Consider the following 21,008-nt stretch of genomic DNA (forward strand, 5'->3'; position numbering starts at 1 on the left):
CTCATTTCAATTATTAAACATGATTACACCAATAATTCAAGGACACACCATTACCAATGGGGACATCCGCTGGTTAACTTCTTCATGAGAACTATAGTTTTCTTTAACAAATGTAGGAGCGCCTGCACAAAGCAGGGCATCTAAAAATTAGTTTGAACTCATATTGTTCCTCTCCACGGAAATCTTTAGTAAAAGGCGAAAGCTTTGTACGATCTGAAGGGAAACATGAGTGTACTGCCCATTGGTGCTAACACAGAGAAAGTCATCTCCTGACCTGCACCCTACAGTAACGGTGGCAGGGGATGCCACACAGTCTATGGTCCATACACCTGTTAGTAGCCTTTTTTCAGCACTTGAACCAGGTCAAACATGATTCAGAACACAGACTGCATATTGGTTAAGGTTTAGTGTTGTTCAAATGCAAAATCAGCTCATTTCAATTATTAAACACGATTAAACCAATAATTCAAGGATATACCATTACCAATTGGGACATCAGCTGGTTAACTCCGTCATGAGAATTATAGTTTTCTTCAACAAAGTTATGAGCACCTGCACAAAGCAGGGCATCTAAAAATTAGTTTGAACTCATATTGTTCCTCTCCACGGAAATCTTTAGTAAAAGGCGAAAGATTTGTACGATCTGAAGGGAAACATGAGTGTACTGCCCATTGGTGCTAACACAGAGAAAGTCATCTCCTGACCTGCACCCTACAGTAACGGTGGCAGGGCATGCCACACAGTCTATGGTCCATACATCTGTTAGTAGCCTATATTACAGCACTTGAACCAGGTCAAACATGATTCAGAACACTTAGACTGCATATTGGTTAAGGTTTAGTGTTGTTCAAATGCAAAATCAGCTCATTTCAATTATTAAACACGATTAAACCAATAATTCAAGGACACACCATTACCAATGGGGACATCCGCTGGTTAACTTCTTCATGAGAACTATAGTTTTCTTTAACAAATGTAGGAGCGCCTGCACAAAGCAGGGCATCTAAAAATTAGTTTGAACTCATATTGTTCCTCTCCATGGAAATCTTTAGTAAAAGGCGAAAGATTTGTACGATCTGAAGGGAAACATGAGTGTACTGCCCATTGGTGCTAACACAGAAAAAGTCATCTCCTGACCTGCACCCTACAGTAACGGTGGCAGGGCATGCCACACAGTCTATGGTCCATACATCTGTTAGTAGCCTATATTACAGCACTTGAACCAGGTCAAACATGATTCAGAACAAAGACTGCATATTGGTTAAGGTTTAGTGTTGTTCAAATGCAAAATCAGCTCATTTCAATTATTAAACATGATTAAACCAATAATTCAAGGATATACCATTACCAATTGGGACATCAGCTGGTTAACTTCGTCATGAGAACTATAGTTTTCTTCAACAAATTTATGAGCACCTGCACAAAGCAGGGCATCTAAAAATTAGTTTGAACTCATATTGTTCCTCTCCACGGAAATCTTTAGTAAAAGGCGAAAGATTTGTACGATCTGAAGGGAAACATGAGTGTACTGCCCATTGGTGCTAACACAGAGAAAGTCATCTCCTGACCTGCACCCTACAGTAACGGTGGCAGGGGATGCCACACAGTCTATGGTCCATACATCTGTTAGTAGCCTATATTACAGCACTTGAACCAGGTCAAACATGATTCAGAACACAGACTGCATATTGGTTAAGGTTTAGTGTTGTTCAAATGCAAAATCAGCTCATTTCAATTATTAAACATGATTAAACCAATAATTCAAGGATATACCATTACCAATTGGGACATCAGCTGGTTAACTCCGTCATGAGAACTATAGTTTTCTTCAACAAATTTATGAGCACCTGCACAAAGCAGGGCATCTAAAAATTAGTTTGAACTCATATTGTTCCTCTCCACGGAAATCTTTAGTAAAAGGCGAAAGATTTGTACGATCTGAAGGGAAACATGAGTGTACTGCCCATTGGTGCTAACACAGAAAAAGTCATCTCCTGACCTGCACCCTACAGTAACGGTGGCAGGGGATGCCACACAGTCTATGGTCCATACATCTGTTAGTAGCCTATATTACAGCACTTGAACCAGGTCAAACATGATTCAGAACACAGACTGCATATTGGTTAAGGTTTAGTGTTGTTCAAATGCAAAATCAGCTCATTTCAATTATTAAACATGATTAAACCAATAATTCAAGGATATACCATTACCAATTGGGACATCAGCTGGTTAACTTCGTCATTAGAACTATAGTTTTCTTCAACAAATTTATGAGCACCTGCACAAAGCAGGGCTTCTAAAAATTAGTTTGAACTCATATTGTTCCTCTCCACAGAAATTTTTAGTAAAAGGCGAAAGATTTGTACAATCTGAAGGGAAACACGAGTGTACTGCCCATTGGTGCTAACACAGAGAAAGTCATCTCCTGACCTGCACCCTACAGTAACGGTGGCAGGGGATGCCACACAGTCTATGGTCCATACATCTGTTAGTAGCCTATATTACAGCACTTGAACCAGGTCAAACATGATTCAGAACACATACTGCATATTGGTTAAGGTTTAGTGTTGTTCAAATGGGGACATCTGCTTCTTCATGAGAACTATAGTTTTCTTCAACAAAGTTATGAGCGCCTGCACATAGCAGGGCTTCTAAAAATTAGTTTGAACTCATATTGTTCCTCTCCACGGAAATCTTTAGTAAAAGGCGAAAGATTTGTACGATCTGAAGGGAAACATGAGTGTACTGCCCATTGGTGCTAACACAGAGAAAGTCATCTCCTGACCTGCACCCTACAGTAATGGTGGCAGGGGATGCCACACAGTCTATGGTCCATACATCTGTTAGTAGCCTATATTACAGCACTTGAACCAGGTCAAACATGATTCAGAACACAGACTGCATATTGGTTAAGGTTTAGTGTTGTTCAAATGCAAAATCAGCTCATTTCAATTATTAAACATGATTAAACCAATAATTCAAGGATATACCATTACCAATTGGGACATCAGCTGGTTAACTTCGTCATGAGAACTATAGTTTTCTTCAACAAATTTATGAGCACCTGCACAAAGCAGGGCATCTAAAAATTAGTTTGAACTCATATTGTTCCTCTCCACGGAAATCTTTAGTAAAAGGCGAAAGATTTGTACGATCTGAAGGGAAACATGAGTGTACTGCCCATTGGTGCTAACACAGAGAAAGTCATCTCCTGACCTGCACCCTACAGTAACGGTGGCAGGGGATGCCACACAGTCTATGGTCCATACATCTGTTAGTAGCCTATATTACAGCACTTGAACCAGGTCAAACATGATTCAGAACACAGACTGCATATTGGTTAAGGTTTAGTGTTGTTCAAATGGGGACATCAGCTTCTTCATGAGAACTATAGTTTTCTTCAACAAAGTTATGAGCGCCTGCACATATCAGGGCTTCTAAAAATTAGTTTGAACTCATATTGTTCCTCTCCACGGAAATCTTTAGTAAAAGGCGAAAGATTTGTACGATCTGAAGGGAAACATGAGTGTACTGCCCATTGGTGCTAACACAGAGAAAGTCATCTCCTGACCTGCACCCTACAGTAACGGTGGCAGGGGATGCCACACAGTCTATGGTCCATACATCTGTTAGTAGCCTATATTACAGCACTTGAACCAGGTCAAACATGATTCAGAACACAGACTGCATATTGGTTAAGGTTTAGTGTTGTTCAAATGCAAAATCAGCTCATTTCAATTATTAAACATGATTAAACCAATAATTCAAGGATATACCATTACCAATTGGGACATCAGCTGGTTAACTCCGTCATGAGAACTATAGTTTTCTTCAACAAAGTTATGAGCACCTGCACAAAGCAGGGCATCTAAAAATTAGTTTGAACTCATATTGTTCCTCTCCACGGAAATCTTTAGTAAAAGGCGAAAGATTTGTACGATCTGAAGGGAAACATGAGTGTACTGCCCATTGGTGCTAACACAGAGAAAGTCATCTCCTGACCTGCACCCTACAGTAACGGTGGCAGGGGATGCCACACAGTCTATGGTCCATACATCTGTTAGTAGCCTATATTACAGCACTTGAACCAGGTCAAACATGATTCAGAACACAGACTGCATATTGGTTAAGGTTTAGTGTTGTTCAAATGCAAAATCAGCTCATTTCAATTAATAAACATGATTAAACCAATAATTCAAGGATATACCATTACCAATTGGGACATCAGCTGGTTAACTTCGTCATGAGAACTGTAGTTTTCTTCAACAAATTTATGAGCACCTGCACAAAGCAGGGCATCTAAAAATTAGTTTGAACTCATATTGTTCCTCTCCACGGAAATCTTTAGTAAAAGGCGAAAGATTTGTACGATCTGAAGGGAAACATGAGTGTACTGCCCATTGGTGCTAACACAGAGAAAGTCATCTCCTGACCTGCACCCTACAGTAACGGTGGCAGGGGATGCCACACAGTCTATGGTCCATACATCTGTTAGTAGCCTATATTACAGCACTTGAACCAGGTCAAACATGATTCAGAACACAGACTGCATATTGGTTAAGGTTTAGTGTTGTTCAAATGCAAAATCAGCTCATTTCAATTATTAAACACGATTAAACCAATAATTCAAGGACACACCATTACCAATGGGGACATCCGCTGGTTAACTTCTTCATGAGAACTATAGTTTTCTTTCACAAATGTAGGAGCGCCTGCACAAAGCAGGGCATCTAAAAATTAGTTTGAACTCATATTGTTCCTCTCCACGGAAATCTTTAGTAAAAGGCGAAAGATTTGTACGATCTGAAGGGAAACATGAGTGTACTGCCCATTGGTGCTAACACAGAGAAAGTCATCTCCTGACCTGCACCCTACAGTAACGGTGGCAGGGGATGCCACACAGTCTATGGTCCATACATCTGTTAGTAGCCTATATTACAGCACTTGAACCAGGTCAAACATGATTCAGAACACAGACTGCATATTGGTTAAGGTTTAGTGTTGTTCAAATGCAAAATCAGCTCATTTCAATTATTAAACATGATTAAACCAATAATTCAAGGATATACCATTACCAATTGGGACATCAGCTGGTTAACTCCGTCATGAGAACTATAGTTTTCTTCAACAAAGTTATGAGCACCTGCACAAAGCAGGGCATCTAAAAATTAGTTTGAACTCATATTGTTCCTCTCCACGGAAATCTTTAGTAAAAGGCGAAAGATTTGTACGATCTGAAGGGAAACATGAGTGTACTGCCCATTGGTGCTAACACAGAGAAAGTCATCTCCTGACCTGCACCCTACAGTAACGGTGGCAGGGGATGCCACACAGTCTATGGTCCATACATCTGTTAGTAGCCTATATTACAGCACTTGAACCAGGTCAAACATGATTCAGAACACAGACTGCATATTGGTTAAGGTTTAGTGTTGTTCAAATGCAAAATCAGCTCATTTCAATTATTAAACATGATTAAACCAATAATTCAAGGATATACCATTACCAATTGGGACATCAGCTGGTTAACTTCGTCATGAGAACTGTAGTTTTCTTCAACAAATTTATGAGCACCTGCACAAAGCAGGGCATCTAAAAATTAGTTTGAACTCATATTGTTCCTCTCCACGGAAATCTTTAGTAAAAGGCGAAAGATTTGTACGATCTGAAGGGAAACATGAGTGTACTGCCCATTGGTGCTAACACAGAGAAAGTCATCTCCTGACCTGCACCCTACAGTAACGGTGGCAGGGGATGCCACACAGTCTATGGTCCATACATCTGTTAGTAGCCTATATTACAGCACTTGAACCAGGTCAAACATGATTCAGAACACAGACTGCATATTGGTTAAGGTTTAGTGTTGTTCAAATGCAAAATCAGCTCATTTCAATTATTAAACACGATTAAACCAATAATTCAAGGACACACCATTACCAATGGGGACATCCGCTGGTTAACTTCTTCATGAGAACTATAGTTTTCTTTCACAAATGTAGGAGCGCCTGCACAAAGCAGGGCATCTAAAAATTAGTTTGAACTCATATTGTTCCTCTCCACGGAAATCTTTAGTAAAAGGCGAAAGATTTGTACGATCTGAAGGGAAACATGAGTGTACTGCCCATTGGTGCTAACACAGAAAAAGTCATCTCCTGACCTGCACCCTACAGTAACGGTGGCAGGGGATGCCACACAGTCTGGTCCATACATCTGTTAGTAGCCTATATTACAGCACTTGAACCAGGTCAAACATGATTCAGAACACTTAGACTGCATATTGGTTAAGGTTTAGTGTTGTTCAAATGCAAAATCAGCTCATTTCAATTATTAAACACGCTTGTACCAATAATTCAAGGACACACCATTACCAATGGGGACAACCGCTGGTTAACTTCTTCATGAGAACTATAGTTTTCTTTAACAAATGTAGGAGCGCCTGCACAAAGCAGGGCATCTAAAAATTAGTTTGAACTCATATTGTTCCTCTCCACGGAAATCTTTAGTAAAAGGCGAAAGATTTGTACGATCTGAAGGGAAACATGAGTGTACTGCCCATTGGTGCTAACACAGAGAAAGTCATCTCCTGACCTGCACCCTACAGTAACGGTGGCAGGGCATGCCACACAGTCTATGGTCCATACATCTGTTAGTAGCCTATATTACAGCACTTGAACCAGGTCAAACATGATTCAGAACACAGACTGCATATTGGTTAAGGTTTAGTGTTGTTCAAATGCAAAATCAGCTCATTTCAATTATTAAACACGATTAAACCAATAATTCAAGGATATACCATTACCAATTGGGACATCAGCTGGTTAACTCCGTCATGAGAACTATAGTTTTCTTCAACAAAGTTATGAGCACCTGCACAAAGCAGGGCATCTAAAAATTAGTTTGAACTCATATTGTTCCTCTCCACGGAAATCTTTAGTAAAAGGCGAAGGATTTGTACGATCTGAAGGGAAACATGAGTGTACTGCCCATTGGTGCTAACACAGAGAAAGTCATCTCCTGACCTGCACCCTACAGTAACGGTGGCAGGGGATGCCACACAGTCTATGGTCCATACATCTGTTAGTAGCCTATATTACAGCACTTGAACCAGGTCAAACATGATTCAGAACACAGACTGCATATTGGTTAAGGTTTAGTGTTGTTCAAATGCAAAATCAGCTCATTTCAATTATTAAACATGATTAAACCAATAATTCAAGGATATACCATTACCAATTGGGACATCAGCTGGTTAACTTCGTCATGAGAACTGTAGTTTTCTTCAACAAATTTATGAGCACCTGCACAAAGCAGGGCATCTAAAAATTAGTTTGAACTCATATTTTTCCTCTCCACGGAAATCTTTAGTAAAAGGCGAAAGATTTGTACGATCTGAAGGGAAACATGAGTGTACTGCCCATTGGTGCTAACACAGAGAAAGTCATCTCCTGACCTGCACCCTACAGTAACGGTGGCAGGGGATGCCACACAGTCTATGGTCCATACATCTGTTAGTAGCCTATATTACAGCACTTGAACCAGGTCAAACATGATTCAGAACACAGACTGCATATTGGTTAAGGTTTAGTGTTGTTCAAATGCAAAATCAGCTCATTTCAATTATTAAACACGATTAAACCAATAATTCAAGGACATACCATTACCAATTGGGACATCAGCTGGTTAACTCCGTCATGAGAACTATAGTTTTCTTCAACAAAGTTATGAGCACCTGCACAAAGCAGGGCATCTAAAAATTAGTTTGAACTCATATTGTTCCTCTCCACGGAAATCTTTAGTAAAAGGCGAAAGATTTGTACGATCTGAAGGGAAACATGAGTGTACTGCCCATTGGTGCTAACACAGAAAAAGTCATCTCCTGACCTGCACCCTACAGTAACGGTGGCAGGGCATGCCACACAGTCTATGGTCCATACATCTGTTAGTAGCCTATATTACAGCACTTGAACCAGGTCAAACATGATTCAGAACACTTAGACTGCATATTGGTTAAGGTTTAGTGTTGTTCAAATGCAAAATCAGCTCATTTCAATTATTAAACACGATTAAACCAATAATTCAAGGACACACCATTACCAATGGGGACATCCGCTGGTTAACTTCTTCATGAGAACTATAGTTTTCTTTAACAAATGTAGGAGCGCCTGCACAAAGCAGGGCATCTAAAAATTAGTTTGAACTCATATTGTTCCTCTCCACGGAAATCTTTAGTAAAAGGCGAAAGATTTGTACGATCTGAAGGGAAACATGAGTGTACTGCCCATTGGTGCTAACACAGAGAAAGTCATCTCCTGACCTGCACCCTACAGTAACGGTGGCAGGGGATGCCACACAGTCTATGGTCCATACATCTGTTAGTAGCCTATATTACAGCACTTGAACCAGGTCAAACATGATTCAGAACACAGACTGCATATTGGTTAAGGTTTAGTGTTGTTCAAATGGGGACATCAGCTTCTTCATGAGAACTATAGTTTTCTTCAACAAAGTTATGAGCGCCTGCACATAGCAGGGCTTCTAAAAATTAGCTTGAACTCATATTGTTCCTCTCCACGGAAATCTTTAGTAAAAGGCGAAAGATTTGTACGATCTGAAGGGAAACATGAGTGTACTGCCCATTGGTGCTAACACAGAGAAAGTCATCTCCTGACCTGCACCCTACAGTAACGGTGGCAGGGGATGCCACACAGTCTATGGTCCATACATCTGTTAGTAGCCTATATTACAGCACTTGAACCAGGTCAAACATGATTCAGAACACAGACTGCATATTGGTTAAGGTTTAGTGTTGTTCAAATGCAAAATCAGCTCATTTCAATTATTAAACACGATTAAACCAATAATTCAAGGACACACCATTACCAATGGGGACATCCGCTGGTTAACTTCTTCATGAGAACTATAGTTTTCTTTCACAAATGTAGGAGCGCCTGCACAAAGCAGGGCATCTAAAAATTAGTTTGAACTCATATTGTTCCTCTCCACGGAAATCTTTAGTAAAAGGCGAAAGATTTGTACGATCTGAAGGGAAACATGAGTGTACTGCCCATTGGTGCTAACACAGAAAAAGTCATCTCCTGACCTGCACCCTACAGTAACGGTGGCAGGGGATGCCACACAGTCTGGTCCATACATCTGTTAGTAGCCTATATTACAGCACTTGAACCAGGTCAAACATGATTCAGAACACTTAGACTGCATATTGGTTAAGGTTTAGTGTTGTTCAAATGCAAAATCAGCTCATTTAAATTATTAAACACGCTTGTACCAATAATTCAAGGACACACCATTACCAATGGGGACAACCGCTGGTTAACTTCTTCATGAGAACTATAGTTTTCTTTAACAAATGTAGGAGCGCCTGCACAAAGCAGGGCATCTAAAAATTAGTTTGAACTCATATTGTTCCTCTCCACGGAAATCTTTAGTAAAAGGCGAAAGATTTGTACGATCTGAAGGGAAACATGAGTGTAATGCCCATTGGTGCTAACACAGAGAAAGTCATCTCCTGACCTGCACCCTACAGTAACGGTGGCAGGGGATGCCACACAGTCTATGGTCCATACATCTGTTAGTAGCCTATATTACAGCACTTGAACCAGGTCAAACATGATTCAGAACACAGACTGCATATTGGTTAAGGTTTAGTGTTGTTCAAATGCAAAATCAGCTCATTTCAATTATTAAACACGATTAAACCAATAATTCAAGGACACACCATTACCAATGGGGACATCCGCTGGTTAACTTCTTCATGAGAACTATAGTTTTCTTTCACAAATGTAGGAGCGCCTGCACAAAGCAGGGCATCTAAAAATTAGTTTGAACTCATATTGTTCCTCTCCACGGAAATCTTTAGTAAAAGGCGAAAGATTTGTACGATCTGAAGGGAAACATGAGTGTACTGCCCATTGGTGCTAACACAGAAAAAGTCATCTCCTGACCTGCACCCTACAGTAACGGTGGCAGGGGATGCCACACAGTCTGGTCCATACATCTGTTAGTAGCCTATATTACAGCACTTGAACCAGGTCAAACATGATTCAGAACACTTAGACTGCATATTGGTTAAGGTTTAGTGTTGTTCAAATGCAAAATCAGCTCATTTCAATTATTAAACACGCTTGTACCAATAATTCAAGGACACACCATTACCAATGGGGACAACCGCTGGTTAACTTCTTCATGAGAACTATAGTTTTCTTTAACAAATGTAGGAGCGCCTGCACAAAGCAGGGCATCTAAAAATTAGTTTGAACTCATATTGTTCCTCTCCACGGAAATCTTTAGTAAAAGGCGAAAGATTTGTACGATCTGAAGGGAAACATGAGTGTAATGCCCATTGGTGCTAACACAGAGAAAGTCATCTCCTGACCTGCACCCTACAGTAACGGTGGCAGGGCATGCCACACAGTCTATGGTCCATACATCTGTTAGTAGCCTATATTACAGCACTTGAACCAGGTCAAACATGATTCAGAACACAGACTGCATATTGGTTAAGGTTTAGTGTTGTTCAAATGCAAAATCAGCTCATTTCAATTATTAAACACGATTAAACCAATAATTCAAGGACACACCATTACCAATGGGGACATCCGCTGGTTAACTTCTTCCTGAGAACTATAGTTTTCTTTAACAAATGTAGGAGCGCCTGCACAAAGCAGGGCATCTAAAAATTAGTTTGAACTCATATTGTTCCTCTCCACGGAAATCTTTAGCAAAAGGCGAAAGATTTGTACGATCTGAAGGGAAACATGAGTGTACTGCCCATTGGTGCTAACACAGAGAAAGTCATCTCCTGACCTGCACCCTACAGTAACGGTGGCAGGGGATGCCACACAGTCTATGGTCCATACATCTGTTAGTAGCCTATATTACAGCACTTGAACCAGGTCAAACATGATTCAGAACACAGACTGCATATTGGTTAAGGTTTAGTGTTGTTCAAATGCAAAATCAGCTCATTTCAATTATTAAACATGATTAAACCAATAATTCAAGGATATACCATTACCAATTGGGACATCAGCTGGTTAACTTCGTCATGAGAACTATAGTTTTCTTCAACAAATTTATGAGCACCTGCACAAAGCAGGGCATCTAAAAATTAGTTTGAACTCATATTGTTCCTCTCCACGGAAATCTTTAGTAAAAGGCGAAAGATTTGTACGATCTGAAGGGAAACATGAGTGTACTGCCCATTGGTGCTAACACAGAGAAAGTCATCTCCTGACCTGCACCCTACAGTAACGGTGGCAGGGGATGCCACACAGTCTATGGTCCATACATCTGTTAGTAGCCTATATTACAGCACTTGAACCAGGTCAAACATGATTCAGAACACAGACTGCATATTGGTTAAGGTTTAGTGTTGTTCAAATGGGGACATCAGCTTCTTCATGAGAACTATAGTTTTCTTCAACAAAGTTATGAGCGCCTGCACATAGCAGGGCTTCTAAAAATTAGTTTGAACTCATATTGTTCCTCTCCACGGAAATCTTTAGTAAAAGGCGAAAGATTTGTACGATCTGAAGGGAAACATGAGTGTACTGCCCATTGGTGCTAACACAGAGAAAGTCATCTCCTGACCTGCACCCTACAGTAACGGTGGCAGGGGATGCCACACAGTCTATGGTCCATACATCTGTTAGTAGCCTATATTACAGCACTTGAACCAGGTCAAACATGATTCAGAACACAGACTGCATATTGGTTAAGGTTTAGTGTTGTTCAAATGCAAAATCAGCTCATTTCAATTATTAAACATGATTAAACCAATAATTCAGGGATATACCATTACCAATTGGGACATCAGCTGGTTAACTTCGTCATGAGAACTGTAGTTTTCTTCAACAAATTTATGAGCACCTGCACAAAGCAGGGCATCTAAAAATTAGTTTGAACTCATATTGTTCCTCTCCACGGAAATCTTTAGTAAAAGGCGAAAGATTTGTACGATCTGAAGGGAAACATGAGTGTACTGCCCATTGGTGCTAACACAGAGAAAGTCATCTCCTGACCTGCACCCTACAGTAACGGTGGCAGGGGATGCCACACAGTCTATGGTCCATACATCTGTTAGTAGCCTATATTACAGCACTTGAACCAGGTCAAACATGATTCAGAACACAGACTGCATATTGGTTAAGGTTTAGTGTTGTTCAAATGCAAAATCAGCTCATTTCAATTATTAAACACGATTAAACCAATAATTCAAGGACACACCATTACCAATGGGGACATCCGCTGGTTAACTTCTTCATGAGAACTATAGTTTTCTTTCACAAATGTAGGAGCGCCTGCACAAAGCAGGGCATCTAAAAATTAGTTTGAACTCATATTGTTCCTCTCCACGGAAATCTTTAGTAAAAGGCGAAAGATTTGTACGATCTGAAGGGAAACATGAGTGTACTGCCCATTGGTGCTAACACAGAAAAAGTCATCTCCTGACCTGCACCCTACAGTAACGGTGGCAGGGGATGCCACACAGTCTGGTCCATACATCTGTTAGTAGCCTATATTACAGCACTTGAACCAGGTCAAACATGATTCAGAACACTTAGACTGCATATTGGTTAAGGTTTAGTGTTGTTCAAATGCAAAATCAGCTCATTTCAATTATTAAACACGCTTGTACCAATAATTCAAGGACACACCATTACCAATGGGGACAACCGCTGGTTAACTTCTTCATGAGAACTATAGTTTTCTTTAACAAATGTAGGAGCGCCTGCACAAAGCAGGGCATCTAAAAATTAGTTTGAACTCATATTGTTCCTCTCCACGGAAATCTTTAGTAAAAGGCGAAAGATTTGTACGATCTGAAGGGAAACATGAGTGTACTGCCCATTGGTGCTAACACAGAGAAAGTCATCTCCTGACCTGCACCCTACAGTAACGGTGGCACGGCATGCCACACAGTCTATGGTCCATACATCTGTTAGTAGCCTATATTACAGCACTTGAACCAGGTCAAACATGATTCAGAACACAGACTGCATATTGGTTAAGGTTTAGTGTTGTTCAAATGCAAAATCAGCTCATTTCAATTATTAAACACGATTAAACCAATAATTCAAGGATATACCATTACCAATTGGGACATCAGCTGGTAAACTCCGTCATGAGAACTATAGTTTTCTTCAACAAAGTTATGAGCACCTGCACAAAGGAGGGCATCTAAAAATTAGTTTGAACTCATATTGTTCCTCTCCACGGAAATCTTTAGTAAAAGGCGAAAGATTTGTACGATCTGAAGGGAAACATGAGTGTACTGCCCATTGGTGCTAACACAGAGAAAGTCATCTCCTGACCTGCACCCTACAGTAACGGTGGCACGGCATGCCACACAGTCTATGGTCCATACATCTGTTAGTAGCCTATATTACAGCACTTGAACCAGGTCAAACATGATTCAGAACACAGACTGCATATTGGTTAAGGTTTAGTGTTGTTCAAATGCAAAATCAGCTCATTTCAATTATTAAACACGATTAAACCAATAATTCAAGGATATACCATTACCAATTGGGACATCAGCTGGTAAACTCCGTCATGAGAACTATAGTTTTCTTCAACAAAGTTATGAGCACCTGCACAAAGGAGGGCATCTAAAAATTAGTTTGAACTCATATTGTTCCTCTCCACGGAAATCTTTAGTAAAAGGCGAAAGATTTGTACGATCTGAAGGGAAACATGAGTGTACTGCCCATTGGTGCTAACACAGAGAAAGTCATCTCCTGACCTGCACCCTACAGTAACGGTGGCAGGGCATGCCACACAGTCTATGGTCCATACATCTGTTAGTAGCCTATATTACAGCACTTGAACCAGGTCAAACATGATTCAGAACACTTAGACTGCATATTGGTTAAAGTTTAGTGTTGTTCAAATGCAAAATCAGCTCATTTCAATTATTAAACACGATTAAACCAATAATTCAAGGACACACCATTACCAATGGGGACATCCGCTGGTTAACTTCTTCATGAGAACTATAGTTTTCTTTAACAAATGTAGGAGCGCCTGCACAAAGCAAGGCATCTAAAAATTAGTTTGAACTCATATTGTTCCTCTCCACGGAAATCTTTAGTAAAAGGCGAAAGATTTGTACGATCTGAAGGGAAACATGAGTGTACTGCCCATTGGTGCTAACACAGAGAAAGTCATCTCCTGACCTGCACCCTACAGTAACGGTGGCAGGGGATGCCACACAGTCTGGTCCATACATCTGTTAGTAGCCTATATTACAGCACTTGAACCAGGTCAAACATGATTCAGAACACTTAGACTGCATATTGGTTAAGGTTTAGTGTTGTCCAAATGCAAAATCAGCTCATTTCAATTATTAAACACGCTTGTACCAATAATTCAAGGACACACCATTACCAATGGGGACAACCGCTGGTTAACTTCTTCATGAGAACTATAGTTTTCTTTAACAAATGTAGGAGCGCCTGCACAAAGCAGGGCATCTAAAAATTAGTTTGAACTCATATTGTTCCTCTCCACGGAAATCTTTAGTAAAAGGCGAAAGATTTGTACGATCTGAAGGGAAACATGAGTGTACTGCCCATTGGTGCTAACACAGAAAAAGTCATCTCCTGACCTGCACCCTACAGTAACGGTGGCAGGGGATGCCACACAGTCTGGTCCATACATCTGTTAGTAGCCTATATTACAGCACTTGAACCAGGTCAAACATGATTCAGAACACAGACTGCATATTGGTTAAGGTTTAGTGTTGTTCAAATGCAAAATCAGCTCATTTCAATTATTAAACACGATTAAACCAATAATTCAAGGACACACCATTACCAATGGGGACATCCGCTGGTTAACTTCTTCATGAGAACTATAGTTTTCTTTCACAAATGTAGGAGCGCCTGCACAAAGCAGGGCATCTAAAAATTAGTTTGAACTCATATTGTTCCTCTCCACGGAAATCTTTAGTAAAAGGCGAAAGATTTGTACGATCTGAAGGGAAACATGAGTGTACTGCCCATTGGTGCTAACACAGAGAAAGTCATCTCCTGACCTGCACCCTACAGTAACGGTGGCAGGGCATGCCACACAGTCTATGGTCCATACATCTGTTAGTAGCCTATATTACAGCACTTGAACCAGGTCAAACATGATTCAGAACACAGACTGCATATTGGTTAAGGTTTAGTGTTGTTCAAATGCAAAATCAGCTCATTTCAATTATTAAACACGATTAAACCAATAATTCAAGGACACACCATTACCAATGGGGACATCCGCTGGTTAACTTCTTCATGAGAACTATAGTTTTCTTTAACAAATGTAGGAGCGCCTGCACAAAGCAGGGCATCTAAAAATTAGTTTGAACTCATATTGTTCCTCTCCACGGAAATCTTTAGTAAAAGGCGAAAGATTTGTACGATCTGAAGGGAAACATGAGTGTACTGCCCATTGGTGCTAACACAGAAAAAGTCATCTCCTGACCTGCACCCTACAGTAACGGTGGCAGGGCATGCCACACAGTCTATGGTCCATACATCTGTTAGTAGCCTATATTACAGCACTTGAACCAGGTCAAACATGATTCAGAACACAGACTGCATATTGGTTAAGGTTTAGTGTTGTTCAAATGCAAAATCAGCTCATTTCAATTATTAAACATGATTAAACCAATAATTCAAGGATATACCATTACCAATTGGGACATCAGCTGGTTAACTTCGTCATGAGAACTATAGTTTTCTTCAACAAATTTATGAGCACCTGCACAAAGCAGGGCATCTAAAAATTAGTTTGAACTCATATTGTTCCTCTCCACGGAAATCTTTAGTAAAAGGCGAAAGATTTGTACGATCTGAAGGGAAACATGAGTGTACTGCCCATTGGTGCTAACACAGAGAAAGTCATCTCCTGACCTGCACCCTACAGTAACGGTGGCAGGGGATGCCACACAGTCTATGGTCCATACATCTGTTAGTAGCCTATATTACAGCACTTGAACCAGGTCAAACATGATTCAGAACACAGACTGCATATTGGTTAAGGTTTAGTGTTGTTCAAATGCAAAATCAGCTCATTTCAATTATTAAACACGATTAAACCAATAATTCAAGGACACACCATTACCAATGGGGACATCCGCTGGTTAACTTCTTCATGAGAACTATAGTTTTCTTTCACAAATGTAGGAGCGCCTGCACAAAGCAGGGCATCTAAAAATTAGTTTGAACTCATATTGTTCCTCTCCACGGAAATCTTTAGTAAAAGGCGAAAGATTTGTACGATCTGAAGGGAAACATGAGTGTACTGCCCATTGGTGCTAACACAGAAAAAGTCATCTCCTGACCTGCACCCTACAGTAACGGTGGCAGGGCATGCCACACAGTCTATGGTCCATACATCTGTTAGTAGCCTATATTACAGCACTTGAACCAGGTCAAACATGATTCAGAACACAGACTGCATATTGGTTAAGGTTTAGTGTTGTTCAAATGCAAAATCAGCTCATTTCAATTATTAAACATGATTAAACCAATAATTCAAGGATATACCATTACCAATTGGGACATCAGCTGGTTAACTTCGTCATGAGAACTATAGTTTTCTTTAACAAATGTAGGAGCGCCTGCACAAAGCAGGGCATCTAAAAATTAGTTTGAACTCATATTGTTCCTCTCCACGGAAATCTTTAGTAAAAGGCGAAAGATTTGTACGATCTGAAGGGAAACATGAGTGTACTGCCCATTGGTGCTAACACAGAGAAAGTCATCTCCTGACCTGCACCCTACAGTAACGGTGGCAGGGGATGCCACACAGTCTATGGTCCATACATCTGTTAGTAGCCTATATTACAGCACTTGAACCAGGTCAAACATGATTCAGAACACAGACTGCATATTGGTTAAGGTTTAGTGTTGTTCAAATGCAAAATCAGCTCATTTCAATTATTAAACACGCTTGTACCAATAATTCAAGGACACACCATTACCAATGGGGACATCCGCTGGTTAACTTCTTCATGAGAACTATAGTTTTCTTCAACAAAGTTATGAGCACCTGCACAAAGCAGGGAATCTAAAAATTAGTTTGAACTCATATTGTTCCTCTCCACGGAAATCTTTAGTAAAAGGTGAAAGATTTGTACGATCTGAAGGGAAACATGAGTGTACTGCCCATTGGTGCTAACACAGAAAAAGTCATCTCCTGACCTGCACCCTACAGTAACGGTGGCAGGGGATGCCACACAGTCTATGGTCCATACATCTGTTAGTAGCCTATATTACAGCACTTGAACCAGGTCAAACATGATTCAGAACACAGACTGCATATTGGTTAAGGTTTAGTGTTGTTCAAATGGGGACATCAGCTTCTTCATGAGAACTATAGTTTTCTTCAACAAAGTTATGAGCGCCTGCACATAGCAGGGCTTCTAAAAATTAGTTTGAACTCATATTGTTCCTCTCCACGGAAATCTTTAGTAAAAGGCGAAAGATTTGTACGATCTGAAGGGAAACATGAGTGTACTGCCCATTGGTGCTAACACAGAGAAAGTCATCTCCTGACCTGCACCCTACAGTAACGGTGGCAGGGGATGCCACACAGTCTATGGTCCATACATCTGTTAGTAGCCTATATTACAGCACTTGAACCAGGTCAAACATGATTCAGAACACAGACTGCATATTGGTTAAGGTTTAGTGTTGTTCAAATGCAAAATCAGCTCATTTCAATTATTAAACATGATTAAACCAATAATTCAAGGATATACCATTACCAATTGGGACATCAGCTGGTTAACTTCGTCATGAGAACTGTAGTTTTCTTCAACAAATTTATGAGCACCTGCACAAAGCAGGGCATCTAAAAATTAGTTTGAACTCATATTGTTCCTCTCCACGGATCTTTAGTAAAAGGCGAAAGATTTGTACGATCTGAAGGGAAACATGAGTGTACTGCCCATTGGTGCTAACACAGAGAAAGTCATCTCCTGACCTGCACCCTACAGTAACGGTGGCAGGGGATGCCACACAGTCTATGGTCCATACATCTGTTAGTAGCCTATATTACAGCACTTGAACCAGGTCAAACATGATTCAGAACACAGACTGCATATTGGTTAAGGTTTAGTGTTGTTCAAATGCAAAATCAGCTCATTTCAATTATTAAACACGATTAAACCAATAATTCAAGGACACACCATTACCAATGGGGACATCCGCTGGTTAACTTCTTCATGAGAACTATAGTTTTCTTTCACAAATGTAGGAGCGCCTGCACAAAGCAGGGCATCTAAAAATTAGTTTGAACTCATATTGTTCCTCTCCACGGAAATCTTTAGTAAAAGGCGAAAGATTTGTACGATCTGAAGGGAAACATGAGTGTACTGCCCATTGGTGCTAACACAGAAAAAGTCATCTCCTGACCTGCACCCTACAGTAACGGTGGCAGGGGATGCCACACAGTCTGGTCCATACATCTGTTAGTAGCCTATATTACAGCACTTGAACCAGGTCAAACATGATTCAGAACACTTAGACTGCATATTGGTTAAGGTTTAGTGTTGTTCAAATGCAAAATCAGCTCATTTCAATTATTAAACACGCTTGTACCAATAATTCAAGGACACACCATTACCAATGGGGACAACCGCTGGTTAACTTCTTCATGAGAACTATAGTTTTCTTTAACAAATGTAGGAGCGCCTGCACAAAGCAGGGCATCTAAAAATTAGTTTGAACTCATATTGTTCCTCTCCACGGAAATCTTTAGTAAAAGGCGAAAGATTTGTACGATCTGAAGGGAAACATGAGTGTACTGCCCATTGGTGCTAACACAGAGAAAGTCATCTCCTGACCTGCACCCTACAGTAACGGTGGCACGGCATGCCACACAGTCTATGGTCCATACATCTGTTAGTAGCCTATATTACAGCACTTGAACCAGGTCAAACATGATTCAGAACACAGACTGCATATTGGTTAAGGTTTAGTGTTGTTCAAATGCAAAATCAGCTCATTTCAATTATTAAACACGATTAAACCAATAATTCAAGGATATACCATTACCAATTGGGACATCAGCTGGTAAACTCCGTCATGAGAACTATAGTTTTCTTCAACAAAGTTATGAGCACCTGCACAAAGGAGGGCATCTAAAAATTAGTTTGAACTCATATTGTTCCTCTCCACGGAAATCTTTAGTAAAAGGCGAAAGATTTGTACGATCTGAAGGGAAACATGAGTGTACTGCCCATTGGTGCTAACACAGAGAAAGTCATCTCCTGACCTGCACCCTACAGTAACGGTGGCACGGCATGCCACACAGTCTATGGTCCATACATCTGTTAGTAGCCTATATTACAGCACTTGAACCAGGTCAAACATGATTCAGAACACAGACTGCATATTGGTTAAGGTTTAGTGTTGTTCAAATGCAAAATCAGCTCATTTCAATTATTAAACACGATTAAACCAATAATTCAAGGATATACCATTACCAATTGGGACATCAGCTGGTAAACTCCGTCATGAGAACTATAGTTTTCTTCAACAAAGTTATGAGCACCTGCACAAAGGAGGGCATCTAAAAATTAGTTTGAACTCATATTGTTCCTCTCCACGGAAATCTTTAGTAAAAGGCGAAAGATTTGTACGATCTGAAGGGAAACATGAGTGTACTGCCCATTGGTGCTAACACAGAGAAAGTCATCTCCTGACCTGCACCCTACAGTAACGGTGGCAGGGCATGCCACACAGTCTATGGTCCATACATCTGTTAGTAGCCTATATTACAGCACTTGAACCAGGTCAAACATGATTCAGAACACTTAGACTGCATATTGGTTAAAGTTTAGTGTTGTTCAAATGCAAAATCAGCTCATTTCAATTATTAAACACGATTAAACCAATAATTCAAGGACACACCATTACCAATGGGGACATCCGCTGGTTAACTTCTTCATGAGAACTATAGTTTTCTTTAACAAATGTAGGAGCGCCTGCACAAAGCAAGGCATCTAAAAATTAGTTTGAACTCATATTGTTCCTCTCCACGGAAATCTTTAGTAAAAGGCGAAAGATTTGTACGATCTGAAGGGAAACATGAGTGTACTGCCCATTGGTGCTAACACAGAGAAAGTCATCTCCTGACCTGCACCCTACAGTAACGGTGGCAGGGGATGCCACACAGTCTGGTCCATACATCTGTTAGTAGCCTATATTACAGCACTTGAACCAGGTCAAACATGATTCAGAACACTTAGACTGCATATTGGTTAAGGTTTAGTGTTGTCCAAATGCAAAATCAGCTCATTTCAATTATTAAACACGCTTGTACCAATAATTCAAGGACACACCATTACCAATGGGGACAACCGCTGGTTAACTTCTTCATGAGAACTATAGTTTTCTTTAACAAATGTAGGAGCGCCTGCACAAAGCAGGGCATCTAAAAATTAGTTTGAACTCATATTGTTCCTCTCCACGGAAATCTTTAGTAAAAGGCGAAAGATTTGTACGATCTGAAGGGAAACATGAGTGTACTGCCCATTGGTGCTAACACAGAAAAAGTCATCTCCTGACCTGCACCCTACAGTAACGGTGGCAGGGGATGCCACACAGTCTGGTCCATACATCTGTTAGTAGCCTATATTACAGCACTTGAACCAGGTCAAACATGATTCAGAACACAGACTGCATATTGGTTAAGGTTTAGTGTTGTTCAAATGCAAAATCAGCTCATTTCAATTATTAAACACGATTAAACCAATAATTCAAGGACACACCATTACCAATGGGGACATCCGCTGGTTAACTTCTTCATGAGAACTATAGTTTTCTTTCACAAATGTAGGAGCGCCTGCACAAAGCAGGGCATCTAAAAATTAGTTTGAACTCATATTGTTCCTCTCCACGGAAATCTTTAGTAAAAGGCGAAAGATTTGTACGATCTGAAGGGAAACATGAGTGTACTGCCCATTGGTGCTAACACAGAGAAAGTCATCT

At 40.3% G+C, this 21,008-nt stretch overlaps 50 non-coding genes across 50 annotated transcripts; all 50 read right to left on the minus strand.

Moving 5' to 3' along the window:
• Window positions 1-117: 117 nt before the first annotated feature.
• Window positions 118-233, minus strand: LOC131967929 (U5 spliceosomal RNA). The gene has a single exon (XR_009393970.1). It is a non-coding gene; the product is annotated as a U5 spliceosomal RNA (small nuclear RNA).
• Window positions 234-547: 314 nt separating this feature from the next.
• Window positions 548-663, minus strand: LOC131967905 (U5 spliceosomal RNA). Its single transcript, XR_009393947.1, has one exon. It is a non-coding gene; the product is annotated as a U5 spliceosomal RNA (small nuclear RNA).
• Window positions 664-980: 317 nt separating this feature from the next.
• On the minus strand, window positions 981-1,096 carry LOC131967915 (U5 spliceosomal RNA). The gene has a single exon (XR_009393957.1). It is a non-coding gene; the product is annotated as a U5 spliceosomal RNA (small nuclear RNA).
• Window positions 1,097-1,411: 315 nt separating this feature from the next.
• LOC131967916 (U5 spliceosomal RNA) lies at window positions 1,412-1,527 on the minus strand. The gene has a single exon (XR_009393958.1). It is a non-coding gene; the product is annotated as a U5 spliceosomal RNA (small nuclear RNA).
• A 315-nt stretch (window positions 1,528-1,842) lies between these two features.
• On the minus strand, window positions 1,843-1,958 carry LOC131967928 (U5 spliceosomal RNA). Its single transcript, XR_009393969.1, has one exon. It is a non-coding gene; the product is annotated as a U5 spliceosomal RNA (small nuclear RNA).
• A 315-nt stretch (window positions 1,959-2,273) lies between these two features.
• On the minus strand, window positions 2,274-2,389 carry LOC131967932 (U5 spliceosomal RNA). Its single transcript, XR_009393973.1, has one exon. It is a non-coding gene; the product is annotated as a U5 spliceosomal RNA (small nuclear RNA).
• A 239-nt stretch (window positions 2,390-2,628) lies between these two features.
• LOC131967798 (U5 spliceosomal RNA) lies at window positions 2,629-2,744 on the minus strand. The gene has a single exon (XR_009393846.1). It is a non-coding gene; the product is annotated as a U5 spliceosomal RNA (small nuclear RNA).
• Window positions 2,745-3,059: 315 nt separating this feature from the next.
• On the minus strand, window positions 3,060-3,175 carry LOC131967940 (U5 spliceosomal RNA). Its single transcript, XR_009393979.1, has one exon. It is a non-coding gene; the product is annotated as a U5 spliceosomal RNA (small nuclear RNA).
• A 239-nt stretch (window positions 3,176-3,414) lies between these two features.
• Window positions 3,415-3,530, minus strand: LOC131967810 (U5 spliceosomal RNA). The gene has a single exon (XR_009393858.1). It is a non-coding gene; the product is annotated as a U5 spliceosomal RNA (small nuclear RNA).
• Window positions 3,531-3,845: 315 nt separating this feature from the next.
• Window positions 3,846-3,961, minus strand: LOC131967944 (U5 spliceosomal RNA). Its single transcript, XR_009393983.1, has one exon. It is a non-coding gene; the product is annotated as a U5 spliceosomal RNA (small nuclear RNA).
• A 315-nt stretch (window positions 3,962-4,276) lies between these two features.
• On the minus strand, window positions 4,277-4,392 carry LOC131967945 (U5 spliceosomal RNA). Its single transcript, XR_009393984.1, has one exon. It is a non-coding gene; the product is annotated as a U5 spliceosomal RNA (small nuclear RNA).
• A 315-nt stretch (window positions 4,393-4,707) lies between these two features.
• LOC131967821 (U5 spliceosomal RNA) lies at window positions 4,708-4,823 on the minus strand. Its single transcript, XR_009393868.1, has one exon. It is a non-coding gene; the product is annotated as a U5 spliceosomal RNA (small nuclear RNA).
• Window positions 4,824-5,138: 315 nt separating this feature from the next.
• Window positions 5,139-5,254, minus strand: LOC131967946 (U5 spliceosomal RNA). Its single transcript, XR_009393985.1, has one exon. It is a non-coding gene; the product is annotated as a U5 spliceosomal RNA (small nuclear RNA).
• Window positions 5,255-5,569: 315 nt separating this feature from the next.
• LOC131967947 (U5 spliceosomal RNA) lies at window positions 5,570-5,685 on the minus strand. Its single transcript, XR_009393986.1, has one exon. It is a non-coding gene; the product is annotated as a U5 spliceosomal RNA (small nuclear RNA).
• Window positions 5,686-6,000: 315 nt separating this feature from the next.
• Window positions 6,001-6,116, minus strand: LOC131967822 (U5 spliceosomal RNA). Its single transcript, XR_009393869.1, has one exon. It is a non-coding gene; the product is annotated as a U5 spliceosomal RNA (small nuclear RNA).
• Window positions 6,117-6,431: 315 nt separating this feature from the next.
• On the minus strand, window positions 6,432-6,547 carry LOC131967824 (U5 spliceosomal RNA). The gene has a single exon (XR_009393870.1). It is a non-coding gene; the product is annotated as a U5 spliceosomal RNA (small nuclear RNA).
• Window positions 6,548-6,862: 315 nt separating this feature from the next.
• On the minus strand, window positions 6,863-6,978 carry LOC131967931 (U5 spliceosomal RNA). Its single transcript, XR_009393972.1, has one exon. It is a non-coding gene; the product is annotated as a U5 spliceosomal RNA (small nuclear RNA).
• Window positions 6,979-7,293: 315 nt separating this feature from the next.
• Window positions 7,294-7,408, minus strand: LOC131967902 (U5 spliceosomal RNA). The gene has a single exon (XR_009393944.1). It is a non-coding gene; the product is annotated as a U5 spliceosomal RNA (small nuclear RNA).
• A 316-nt stretch (window positions 7,409-7,724) lies between these two features.
• Window positions 7,725-7,840, minus strand: LOC131967948 (U5 spliceosomal RNA). Its single transcript, XR_009393987.1, has one exon. It is a non-coding gene; the product is annotated as a U5 spliceosomal RNA (small nuclear RNA).
• A 317-nt stretch (window positions 7,841-8,157) lies between these two features.
• LOC131967826 (U5 spliceosomal RNA) lies at window positions 8,158-8,273 on the minus strand. Its single transcript, XR_009393871.1, has one exon. It is a non-coding gene; the product is annotated as a U5 spliceosomal RNA (small nuclear RNA).
• A 239-nt stretch (window positions 8,274-8,512) lies between these two features.
• On the minus strand, window positions 8,513-8,627 carry LOC131967899 (U5 spliceosomal RNA). The gene has a single exon (XR_009393942.1). It is a non-coding gene; the product is annotated as a U5 spliceosomal RNA (small nuclear RNA).
• A 316-nt stretch (window positions 8,628-8,943) lies between these two features.
• On the minus strand, window positions 8,944-9,059 carry LOC131967827 (U5 spliceosomal RNA). Its single transcript, XR_009393872.1, has one exon. It is a non-coding gene; the product is annotated as a U5 spliceosomal RNA (small nuclear RNA).
• Window positions 9,060-9,374: 315 nt separating this feature from the next.
• Window positions 9,375-9,490, minus strand: LOC131967828 (U5 spliceosomal RNA). The gene has a single exon (XR_009393873.1). It is a non-coding gene; the product is annotated as a U5 spliceosomal RNA (small nuclear RNA).
• Window positions 9,491-9,805: 315 nt separating this feature from the next.
• LOC131967829 (U5 spliceosomal RNA) lies at window positions 9,806-9,921 on the minus strand. The gene has a single exon (XR_009393874.1). It is a non-coding gene; the product is annotated as a U5 spliceosomal RNA (small nuclear RNA).
• A 315-nt stretch (window positions 9,922-10,236) lies between these two features.
• LOC131967830 (U5 spliceosomal RNA) lies at window positions 10,237-10,352 on the minus strand. The gene has a single exon (XR_009393875.1). It is a non-coding gene; the product is annotated as a U5 spliceosomal RNA (small nuclear RNA).
• A 315-nt stretch (window positions 10,353-10,667) lies between these two features.
• On the minus strand, window positions 10,668-10,783 carry LOC131967918 (U5 spliceosomal RNA). Its single transcript, XR_009393959.1, has one exon. It is a non-coding gene; the product is annotated as a U5 spliceosomal RNA (small nuclear RNA).
• Window positions 10,784-11,098: 315 nt separating this feature from the next.
• LOC131967950 (U5 spliceosomal RNA) lies at window positions 11,099-11,214 on the minus strand. Its single transcript, XR_009393989.1, has one exon. It is a non-coding gene; the product is annotated as a U5 spliceosomal RNA (small nuclear RNA).
• A 239-nt stretch (window positions 11,215-11,453) lies between these two features.
• On the minus strand, window positions 11,454-11,569 carry LOC131967799 (U5 spliceosomal RNA). The gene has a single exon (XR_009393847.1). It is a non-coding gene; the product is annotated as a U5 spliceosomal RNA (small nuclear RNA).
• Window positions 11,570-11,884: 315 nt separating this feature from the next.
• Window positions 11,885-12,000, minus strand: LOC131967951 (U5 spliceosomal RNA). Its single transcript, XR_009393990.1, has one exon. It is a non-coding gene; the product is annotated as a U5 spliceosomal RNA (small nuclear RNA).
• A 315-nt stretch (window positions 12,001-12,315) lies between these two features.
• LOC131967831 (U5 spliceosomal RNA) lies at window positions 12,316-12,431 on the minus strand. The gene has a single exon (XR_009393876.1). It is a non-coding gene; the product is annotated as a U5 spliceosomal RNA (small nuclear RNA).
• A 315-nt stretch (window positions 12,432-12,746) lies between these two features.
• LOC131967832 (U5 spliceosomal RNA) lies at window positions 12,747-12,862 on the minus strand. Its single transcript, XR_009393877.1, has one exon. It is a non-coding gene; the product is annotated as a U5 spliceosomal RNA (small nuclear RNA).
• A 315-nt stretch (window positions 12,863-13,177) lies between these two features.
• LOC131967894 (U5 spliceosomal RNA) lies at window positions 13,178-13,293 on the minus strand. Its single transcript, XR_009393937.1, has one exon. It is a non-coding gene; the product is annotated as a U5 spliceosomal RNA (small nuclear RNA).
• Window positions 13,294-13,608: 315 nt separating this feature from the next.
• On the minus strand, window positions 13,609-13,724 carry LOC131967895 (U5 spliceosomal RNA). The gene has a single exon (XR_009393938.1). It is a non-coding gene; the product is annotated as a U5 spliceosomal RNA (small nuclear RNA).
• A 319-nt stretch (window positions 13,725-14,043) lies between these two features.
• Window positions 14,044-14,157, minus strand: LOC131967890 (U5 spliceosomal RNA). Its single transcript, XR_009393933.1, has one exon. It is a non-coding gene; the product is annotated as a U5 spliceosomal RNA (small nuclear RNA).
• A 315-nt stretch (window positions 14,158-14,472) lies between these two features.
• On the minus strand, window positions 14,473-14,588 carry LOC131967833 (U5 spliceosomal RNA). The gene has a single exon (XR_009393878.1). It is a non-coding gene; the product is annotated as a U5 spliceosomal RNA (small nuclear RNA).
• A 313-nt stretch (window positions 14,589-14,901) lies between these two features.
• LOC131967834 (U5 spliceosomal RNA) lies at window positions 14,902-15,017 on the minus strand. Its single transcript, XR_009393879.1, has one exon. It is a non-coding gene; the product is annotated as a U5 spliceosomal RNA (small nuclear RNA).
• A 315-nt stretch (window positions 15,018-15,332) lies between these two features.
• LOC131967835 (U5 spliceosomal RNA) lies at window positions 15,333-15,448 on the minus strand. Its single transcript, XR_009393880.1, has one exon. It is a non-coding gene; the product is annotated as a U5 spliceosomal RNA (small nuclear RNA).
• A 315-nt stretch (window positions 15,449-15,763) lies between these two features.
• LOC131967952 (U5 spliceosomal RNA) lies at window positions 15,764-15,879 on the minus strand. Its single transcript, XR_009393991.1, has one exon. It is a non-coding gene; the product is annotated as a U5 spliceosomal RNA (small nuclear RNA).
• A 315-nt stretch (window positions 15,880-16,194) lies between these two features.
• Window positions 16,195-16,310, minus strand: LOC131967836 (U5 spliceosomal RNA). Its single transcript, XR_009393881.1, has one exon. It is a non-coding gene; the product is annotated as a U5 spliceosomal RNA (small nuclear RNA).
• Window positions 16,311-16,625: 315 nt separating this feature from the next.
• LOC131967837 (U5 spliceosomal RNA) lies at window positions 16,626-16,741 on the minus strand. Its single transcript, XR_009393882.1, has one exon. It is a non-coding gene; the product is annotated as a U5 spliceosomal RNA (small nuclear RNA).
• A 316-nt stretch (window positions 16,742-17,057) lies between these two features.
• LOC131967904 (U5 spliceosomal RNA) lies at window positions 17,058-17,172 on the minus strand. Its single transcript, XR_009393946.1, has one exon. It is a non-coding gene; the product is annotated as a U5 spliceosomal RNA (small nuclear RNA).
• Window positions 17,173-17,411: 239 nt separating this feature from the next.
• Window positions 17,412-17,527, minus strand: LOC131967800 (U5 spliceosomal RNA). Its single transcript, XR_009393848.1, has one exon. It is a non-coding gene; the product is annotated as a U5 spliceosomal RNA (small nuclear RNA).
• Window positions 17,528-17,842: 315 nt separating this feature from the next.
• On the minus strand, window positions 17,843-17,956 carry LOC131967934 (U5 spliceosomal RNA). Its single transcript, XR_009393974.1, has one exon. It is a non-coding gene; the product is annotated as a U5 spliceosomal RNA (small nuclear RNA).
• A 315-nt stretch (window positions 17,957-18,271) lies between these two features.
• On the minus strand, window positions 18,272-18,387 carry LOC131967838 (U5 spliceosomal RNA). Its single transcript, XR_009393883.1, has one exon. It is a non-coding gene; the product is annotated as a U5 spliceosomal RNA (small nuclear RNA).
• A 315-nt stretch (window positions 18,388-18,702) lies between these two features.
• On the minus strand, window positions 18,703-18,818 carry LOC131967839 (U5 spliceosomal RNA). Its single transcript, XR_009393884.1, has one exon. It is a non-coding gene; the product is annotated as a U5 spliceosomal RNA (small nuclear RNA).
• Window positions 18,819-19,133: 315 nt separating this feature from the next.
• On the minus strand, window positions 19,134-19,249 carry LOC131967896 (U5 spliceosomal RNA). Its single transcript, XR_009393939.1, has one exon. It is a non-coding gene; the product is annotated as a U5 spliceosomal RNA (small nuclear RNA).
• Window positions 19,250-19,564: 315 nt separating this feature from the next.
• Window positions 19,565-19,680, minus strand: LOC131967897 (U5 spliceosomal RNA). The gene has a single exon (XR_009393940.1). It is a non-coding gene; the product is annotated as a U5 spliceosomal RNA (small nuclear RNA).
• A 319-nt stretch (window positions 19,681-19,999) lies between these two features.
• On the minus strand, window positions 20,000-20,113 carry LOC131967891 (U5 spliceosomal RNA). Its single transcript, XR_009393934.1, has one exon. It is a non-coding gene; the product is annotated as a U5 spliceosomal RNA (small nuclear RNA).
• Window positions 20,114-20,428: 315 nt separating this feature from the next.
• On the minus strand, window positions 20,429-20,544 carry LOC131967840 (U5 spliceosomal RNA). The gene has a single exon (XR_009393885.1). It is a non-coding gene; the product is annotated as a U5 spliceosomal RNA (small nuclear RNA).
• A 313-nt stretch (window positions 20,545-20,857) lies between these two features.
• LOC131967841 (U5 spliceosomal RNA) lies at window positions 20,858-20,973 on the minus strand. The gene has a single exon (XR_009393886.1). It is a non-coding gene; the product is annotated as a U5 spliceosomal RNA (small nuclear RNA).
• Between the last annotated feature and the right edge of the window lie 35 nt (window positions 20,974-21,008).

The sequence above is a fragment of the Centropristis striata genome, unplaced genomic scaffold, assembly GCF_030273125.1.
Source record: "Centropristis striata isolate RG_2023a ecotype Rhode Island unplaced genomic scaffold, C.striata_1.0 Scaffold_26, whole genome shotgun sequence".
NCBI classification, from domain to species: Eukaryota; Metazoa; Chordata; class Actinopteri; order Perciformes; family Serranidae; genus Centropristis; species Centropristis striata.